Here is a 9,517-nt window from a genome sequence, read left to right on the forward strand (position 1 = left end):
TCTTGGAGTTAAACGCCAGCTTTTGTGCCAGTTTGGGCGTTTAACTCCCATTTGGGTGCCAGTTCCAGCGTTTAACGCTGGGATTTCTTGAGGTGACTTTGAACGCCAGTTTGGGCCATCAAATCTTGGGCAAAGTATGGACTATCATATATTGCTGGAAAGTCCAGGATGTCTACTTTCCAACGCCGTTGAGAGCGCACCAATTGGGATTCTGTAGCTCCAGAAAATCCACTTCGAGTGCAGGGAGGTCAGAATCCAACAGCATCTGCAGTCCTTTTTGGTCTCTGAATCAGATTTTTGCTCAGGTCCCTCAATTTCAGCCAGAAAATACCTGAAATCACAGAAAAACACACAAACTCATAGTAAAGTCCAGAAAAGTGAATTTTAACTAAAAACTAATAAAAATATACTAAAAACTATCTAGATCATAACAAAAATATACTAAAAACAATGCCAAAAAGTATACAAATTATCCGCTCATCAATTATCCTTTACCATTCGTCTTTACTTGTTAAAATGCTTGCATGGTTGGAGTAATGCGTCATTTACTTCTCTCGTGGAATTATTGAAAGAAGCAATGCCATATTTGAATATTCCTATTTCTTTTGATAAAACCAAGAATATGGTGAAGAACTTGGGTCTTGACTACCAAAAGATCGATGCATGTCGCAATGACTGCATGTTGTATCGGAACGGGTATGAGAATGACTCATCTTATCATGTCTATGGAACATCCTGTTATATTGAGCATCATGAAGAAGAGGATGATGTTACCTCATCTAGAAAGCCTCACAAAGTTACTGCGAAAACTCTAAGGTATTTTCCTTTGATTCCCAGACTTCAACGGCTTTTTATGTGCACAAGAACTGTCCAAGATATGTCTTGGCATCACAATGAGCGTGTTAAAAACGGGTCCTTAAGGCATCTTGCCGATGGTGAATCTTGGAAAGCATTTGACAATCGACATGAAGATTTTGCAAAGGAGGCCTCGTAATGTGAGACTTGGGTTAGCAAGCGATGGATTCAATCCATTCCGAACTTTGAGCAGTACACACAGTACATGGCTTGTTGTTCTGATGGTGTATAATCTACCCCTTTGGATGAGCATGAAGCCTGATTATTTTATGCTATCTTTACTCATTCTTGGACCACAATCATCGGAAAATGACATTGATGTCTATCTTCAACCATTGATTGAAGAATTAAAAGAATTATGGGAGTCAGGTGTCAAAACATATGATTCGAAAGAAAACAAAATATTCAACATGAGAGCATGCCTTTTGTGGACAATTAATGACTTCCCTGCGTATGCTATGTTATCTAGGTGGAGTACAAAGGGAAATTTGGCTTGTCCATGTTGTAATGATGAGACTTCTTCTATCTATCTGAAACATAGTCACAAGACTATTTATATGGATCACCGAAGGTTTTTACCCATGAATCATCCATGGAGGCATAACAAAAGATCTTTCAATGGAAAAATTGAACTCAGGTCTCCACCGCAGTTATTAGAAGGTTCAGCTGTATTTGATATATTGCGAGAGGTAGATAATTCTTTTGGAAAGAAGCAAAAGAGATCAAAGAATGGCATATCAAATTGGAAAGAACGATCAATCTTTTTTTATTTACCATATTGGAAGTCCAACATGTTTAGACACAACATTGATGTCATACACATAGAGAAGAATATAGTTGATAGTATAATTGGAACTCTTTTAGATATTTCCGGAAAGACAAAAGATCATGCAGCTGCTCGTTTTGACCTTAAAGACATGGGTATCAGGAAAAACCTTCAACCAAAAGATACGAAGGATGGAAAAAAACTAAGTTAGCAAAGGCATGCTTTTCAATGACTCCAGCAAAGAAAATAATCTTTTGTAGTGTGTTGAAAGCGGCAAAATTACTAGACGGTAGCGCTTCCAATATTGCTCGATGTGTGCATGAAAGAGAAAAGAAGATTTCTGGTTACAAGACCCATGATGCTTATTTCATGTTGCATTACTTGTTGCAAGTACCAATCAAGAGCATACTTCCTGACCATGTTGCCATCGCTCTAGTTCGATTATGTTCATTTTTTCGCTGAATATGTCAGAAGGTAATTAGCCTGGATGAGGTAGTTAACTTAGAAGCAGATATTGCTGAGACATTATGCCAATTGGAGAGAATTTTCCCTCCTAACCTTTTTGACATAATGGTGCACTTGCCTATTCATTTGGCAAATGAGGTGAGGTTAGGTGGTCCAGTTCAGTATCGTTGGATGTACCCTGTTGAACGGTATATGTGCACACTAAAATCGTATGTTCGTAATAGAAGTCGTCCAGAAGGATCTATTGCCGAAGGATATTTGGCGAATGAGTGTATAAATTTTTGCTCAAGATATTTGCATGAAGATGTTCATACAAGATTTAATAGAATCCCTCAAAACAATGATGAGTGTGTTTCAGATGAGGTGCAAACTCCTAGTTTGTTTCCATGCAAAGGATGTCCTCTTGGTGAAAGAATGGGAGATTTGTTTATTTTAGATGAAAAATTAGAAATACAAGGTCATGCATACATCCTAAACAATTGTGATAAGATCGAAGTCTACATGAGATATTTTATTCTATTCATTATCATTTGTTAGATCTCAATCATCATATTTAACCTTACTAACAACTAAGACTATGAATATTTAATCTCTTCAAAGAGCATGAGGAGGCAGTTAATGATAACAATCCACGAAGAACAAAGTGGGAGAAAGCCAAGGACCGCAGTCAACAATTTTCAGAATGGTTTAAAATTCGTGCCATGAAAAAGGATGTGCCTGGTTGGGCAAAAGGGTTGGCTAGGGGTCCAAATCGAGTTGCAAAAAGAATTTCAGGTTATATTATCAATGGGTATAGGTTCCATACAAGGCACTGTGATGCGAGACGTAAAACTCAAAATAGTGGTGTCACATTAGAGGCATTAACGCCTAGTTTTGCTAGTGTGAAAGATAAGAACCCAATTGAAGCAAAAGTAGCCTACTATGGTAGAATAGTTGATATGTTTGAGTTAGATTATTATGGCCAATTTAAGGTAGTCTTGTTTAAGTGTGAGTGGTATACAGTTACAAAAGACAACTTTGGTCTTTCATATGTGTATTTCAATAAAAAATGCTACCAAGAAGAACCATTTGTGCTGGCATCTCAAGTAAACCAATACTTTTATGTGCAAGACCCATATGTCAGTGACAAGCACTATGTTATGAAAACAATTCCAAGAGATTTATTTAGGGTAAGTGATGACCTTGAGTCTGATTTCCCCATAATATATGCAAGGGAGCCATGCGAACCTGAAGTGATTCCAAGTCTTCCAAATGATAATGGCGAAATTGATCTAGTGAGGAATGATCTACAAGCAACTATTATAGATATGGATCCAAACATGTTTGCCAAACAATATTGTGAGGAAGACGAGGAAAGCAAATATGAGTACATGGAGGACCTTGACTCTGAAACATCTTGACAAGTTTTTTTGGTAGAATCCTAAACAACCCACTTTCCTTAGTTGTTTTGCTTAGTTAATTACTTGCTTCAGTTGATTATGCTCATTTAATTATTATTTAATTAGCATTTTATTCATTGTTATTATTTTGTGTATGCAGAATGGAGAAAGGGGAGATCATTAAAAGAAAGCGGATACTTACCTTAGGCCAAAAAATGAAAGGAAAAAGCCAAAAAAAAAACAATTCCTTTGAGGTTACACAAGTGAAGTCAAGTGCTGAATTGCTAAAACAATACAATATTAAGAGAGAAAGGATCATGGCTGAAAATAACAAGGCTACCTTGCAAGCTCAAGCTCCAAAGGATCCAACAAGGAAACAACCCATCACAATAGTGGAGGATGCATTTGAAGAGCAAGTTAGGACTCCGAAGAAGACAAGGAAGGCTCAACCAACTGCACTTTTTCAAGAATGCACGCATAATGGAAATGAGACAATGTTTGAAGTTGAAAAGAACTCTAAAACTAGGAATCAAAGGACTGCTGAAAAATGAGCTTGATGATAATGCAAATGATGCGGGTAGTGGAGGACAAACTAGTAATGAAGGTACTTTTCTTGTTTAGTTTATTGTCTAATTAGAGCTTATATTACTTCTCAATTGAATTATGTTATTTTATTCGGACTTAGGTACAATAAAGAAGAAAACCCGTGGAAAAACTACGTGCAAAAAGCTTCATGCCACAGATTTTAATGATCGACGGGAGGTGGTATTTTTTTCAAGGGCAGCCTGTAGGTCCAACCAACGAGGTTGTATCTGACCTCAACCAATTATTGGGCACAACAGTTAGAAACCCTCGTTTTGTGACTTTGTTATATACTAGTTGGTATGGTGTGCCTAATAAACTCAAAGAGGACATGTGGGAGTATGCTAATGTATGTAAATATGGCATTATAGATAATTTTTTGTTAATTTATTTCTCACATTATTTGTGCTAACCATTGATATTCTAATTTATTGTGTTGCATAGCAAAAGTTCATTATTCCCATAAGTTCAAAGCCGTGGGTAATGCGGGAATTTTGTGGTGCATGGAAAAAATATAAGAGAGAAATAAAAAAAGAACATTTCGTGAAGTACAACACAAAGAAAGAAATGATAAAGAACCGACCATTAGATATTCCCGAGGTTCAATTTTGCAAACTAATTCGGTATTGGAGTCTTCCGGCCATCAAGGTAATATTGCCTTTTATTTCTTCCTATACCATCAAGCATACTATCATTGATTCTTCATTTTCCTAAACTTAGGTTGATTCTTTATATTTAGGCTATCTCTGCTAAGAATACTAAAAATAGGTTGAAACAAACATGTCCTCACCGAATGGGATCCACAAATTTTGGAATAGTGCGTAAGCAGCTGGTAATATAACTTATTCTTTGTGATTTCTCTTTTATATGTATTCATGGTGTAGTTGCCTAGTTAGTATGCTTCATGTAAACTTTTCTCTATGTACTCTAGCACGACTCTAAAGAGAACAGTGAAGAACCATCAAGGGCTGAAGTTTTCATAGCAACTCGCACAAGTAAAAAACGAAAAGAAATTGACGCTAAAACACAAGCCACAATTGTGAGTTGTTTGTATTTGTATTTTGGATATGTACATTATGAATTATGATGTGATTTCTATCTAAATTGAGTTAATGCGACTTTGAACCTTATTGGTTGTTGCTTTTTGAAAGATTAAACTTCAGAACCACTTAGAAGCAGGAGAAAATGAAGAGGATGCATTTGTAGGAGTGTTAGGAAAGGACCAACCAGGTCGAGTTCATTGTTATGGGGGCTTCGATTACAAGAAGCTCTCTTAAAAAATATGAGGAGATTCGCCACATAAAAGTTGAATATAACACTAAGGTCTCATCATTAGAGAAGAAGATGGATGGTGTATGTGGTTTATTAAAGGTATTGGTGCACCAACTCAACCCTGGAATGAGCGATGAAGAGGTAGTAACCTTAGTTCAAGCTGCCCAAGATTCTCCTTTGGATACCTCAAGTAGCAGAGCAAAAAATACTCCTCGCTCCTCCAAATCAACTCACATTCCACACAAAGATGATGTAGGTAAAATTATAATATTTTTATTAATAAAAATGTTGGAATATAACCAAGTACTTGAATTTTGTTTGTTGTTGCTGAATTCGAACTTGGAAGGTTCTAATATGATTTTGAATAACTATGACTGGTGGAAAGAGTTAAGTTTGTTAGAACTTGGAAGGTTCGAACTAGTTGCCATTGTTGTTCATTTTGCATCTTCTTTTTTACTTATTTCACTTATTAGTTCCTTCTATCTAAAAATTCTAAATGCACGATTCAAATTTCAGTGTGTTGTGAAATGTTAGAGAGATATTAATGGTACTGGCTGATATCGTCATATTGTGTAAGCGCATGATCAAAATTAAATTGCTGCCAGAGACCTTATGCCACATTCACATCTTTATTTTGTTAAAAATAAGTAATATATGTTTCAGTTTTAGTTTGTTAGGTTTAGGCTTGGCTCAACAATAGAATATCAAACATTGGCTGAAAGAACATGAATGTTGTATCACGTTTTCATTGATGTTATAAATCAGATTTATTTATTGAACAATAAGTTGTTTGTTTGATATCAAATATAAAGGAGATTTTGAGAATCCTTGTGCAGATTAGTGGATATATGTAGCAAAATTAAATCTGATTGTTAGAACGCTTTTTATGTTACAAAAATTAAGTTTGATGTCAAATCTGATTGTTAGAAAAATTAGTGGGCTGAAGTTTACTGCATCATCCATTTTTCATTTGTAGTTGTTCATTTGTGTTTTTTATTTTGCAGGGCACAGGTCAAAACAATTTACCTTGCAGTGATACATGAAGTTTTTATATCTTGGCATGAAGTACAAGAAGACTTTGATTAATTAGGAATTCTAATTCATGTATTAGGAATTTCATGAGAAGTTATGACTTTCACTTTTGGTATTTTAAAGAAGACTTTGATTAGGAATTCTAATTCATGTATTAGGAATTCATGAGTAGTTATGATTTTCACTTTTGGTATTTTGTTAGTGTATGTTGTTATGTGATCACACACTTATTTTGGTGACAATTTTATGAAAGTTGGATTACTTTAAAAACGTGGCCATATGGCCATATCTCTGTCTATTGCCACGCTTAGAAAGCGTGGCTGTATCTAAGCTTTTTCGCCACGCTTTTCAAGCGTGGCCATACATTCTCTACTACCACGCTTTCGCCACGCTTTACACGCGTGGCCGTACCTCCCCTTTTGCCACGCTTTAAAAGCGTGGCCTTATCTCCTGTTTTTGCCACGCTTTACGAGCGTGGCCATATCTGCTCTTGTTTCCACGCTTTAAAAGCATGGCCATATCTGGTCTACTGCCACGCATGAAAAGCGTGGCCAGATCTGTCCTATCGCCACGCTATTACAGCATGGCCATATCTCTACCTATCGCTACGCTTTTAAAGCGTGGCCGTATTTCCCACCTACAGCCACGCTTTTCCAAGTGGCAGTTTGTAAAAAAGCTTGGCAAACATAAAGCGTGGCAATAGGCTGCAAAAAGCGTGGCGATAGAGCAACCGCCACCCTTTGATAGGCCACCTTTTCGAAAGCGTGGCGATAGCTCAAAAAGCGTGGCGAAAAGCTATTGCCATGCTTTTTTCAACTTTTCGCCACGCTTTAAAAGCGTTGCCATAGGCCTTTTTTCTTGTAGCACTGATGCTGATGGATTCTGACCTCCCTGCACTCGAAATAGATTTTTTGGAGCTACAGAAATCCAAATGGCGCGCTCTCAACTGCGTTGGAAAGTAGACATCCAGGTCTTTCCAGCAATATGTAATAGTCCATAATTTTCCCAAGTTTAGATGACGCAAACTGGCGTTCAATGCCAGCTTTTGCCTTATTCTGGCGTTAAACACCAGAAACAAGTTGCAAGCTAGAGTCAAATGCCAGAAATAAGTTACAAACTGGCGTTTAACTCCAAGAAAGACCTCTACACGTGAAAGCTTCAATACTCAGCCCAAGCACACACCAAGTGGGCCCGGAAGTGGATTTCTGCATCATTTACTCATTTCTGTAACCCTAGTAACTAGTTTAGTATAAATAGAACTTTTTACTATTGTATTAGGGATCTTTGGACGAGCTTTTGGAACATCTTTGATCATTGTTAGTCCTTAGACATTGGGGGCTGGCCTCACGGCCATGCCTACCTTATTTTCACTTATGTATTTTCAACGGTGGAGTTTCTACACACCATAGATTAAGGTGTGGAGCTCTGCTGTTCCTCGAGTATTAATGCAAAGTACTATTGTTCTTCTATTCAATTCATGCTTATTCTTATTCTAAGATATTCATTCGCACTTCAACCTAATGAATGTGAAGATCTGTGACACTCATCACCATTCTCACTTATGAACGCGTGCCTGACAAATACTTCGGTTCTACCTGCGAAAGCTAGAGTGTGTATCTCTTGGATTCCTGGTCCACGACGCATGGTTGCCTCTCCTGTCAACAGAGCCTTCCATTCCGTGAGATTAGAGTCTTCATGGTATAAGCTAGAATCCATTGGTAGCATTCTTGAGATCCGAAAAGTCTAAACCTTGTCTGTGGTATTCCGAGTAGGATCTGGGATGGGATGACTGTGACGAGCTTCAAACTCGCAACTGTAAGGTGTGGTGACAGACGCAAAAGGATAGTAAATCCTATTCCTACACGATCGAGAATCAACAGCTGATTAGCCATGCGGGAAACCGTAGAGGACCATTTTCACTGAGAGGACGGGAAGTAGCCATTGATAACGGTGACACCCAACATACAGCTTGTCATAGAAAGGAGTATGAAGGATTGGATGAAGGCAGTAAGAAAGTAGAGATTCAGAAGGAATAACGCATCTCCATATGCTTATCTGAAATTCCCACCAATGAATTACATAAGTATCTCTATCTTTATTTTATGTTTTATTTATCTTTTAATTATCAAAACTCTATAACCATTTGAATCCGCCTGACTGAGATTTACAAGATGACCATAGCTTGTTTCAAGCCGTCAATCTCCGTGGGATCGATCCTTACTCACGTAAGGTTTATTACTTGGATGACCCAGTGCACTTGCTGGTTAGTTGTGCGAAGTTGTGAAAAAGAGTTGAGATTACAATTGTGCGTACCAAGTTGTTGGCGCCATTGAGATCACAGTTTCGTGCACCAGTTATACAAATGCAAGTTATCTATCTGATCCTTATAAAAGTAGATCTCAAACGGGATACTTGTTTATATTTGGTGACATATTCCAATCATGCCTAAATACCTGCAATACATAAGGCAACTCATAAATGTTATTGGCTCAGGAATCTGATTGGATATATTCAATCATCATGTGGGTTGTCTGATATAAAGATAGTTCCAACAACATTGTTTGAAGATAATGTGGTGTATATTATTCCGCTAAAAAATGGATACATTAGAGGTGATCGAAAGAAGCATATTTTTCTTAATTTTTTTTCGCACATGATCTTTAAAATAAGGAACAATTGACGTTCAACAGATTTGTTCAAGTGATAATTTAGCATATTTATTCACAAAGTCACTGCCGACATCCTCTTTTAAAAGATTGATACACCAAATTAAAATGCGTTAATTTCGAAATCTTAAATTATGTCTCGATTGAGTTTTTTTTTTCTTTTTAAGATTTTTAATCAACCAATTTTATTAAAAAAGATATTATATCTTTTTTCATTAAGTTTTTTTCATTGGATTTTTTTGTGGGTAAAATTTTGATGAGACATATACTAAATAGACATTTAAAGGGGAGTATTATAATATGATGAATGTTGGTTTTGGTTGGTGCCTCGTGCATTCTACCAAACCAGTATTTGGGTCAAAACTCAAAAGTGATAACCAATTCAAAGTCATTGTTGCCTATAAAAGGCCTTAATCAATAAACACATCAAGAAATGGATTGAACTGAATCACAAAAACAAAGGGACGCCACGTGAGTTTTTCATAATAATGTATATATAT

The sequence above is a fragment of the Arachis duranensis genome, chromosome 4, assembly GCF_000817695.3.
Source record: "Arachis duranensis cultivar V14167 chromosome 4, aradu.V14167.gnm2.J7QH, whole genome shotgun sequence".
In the NCBI taxonomy this organism is placed as follows: Eukaryota; Viridiplantae; Streptophyta; class Magnoliopsida; order Fabales; family Fabaceae; genus Arachis; species Arachis duranensis.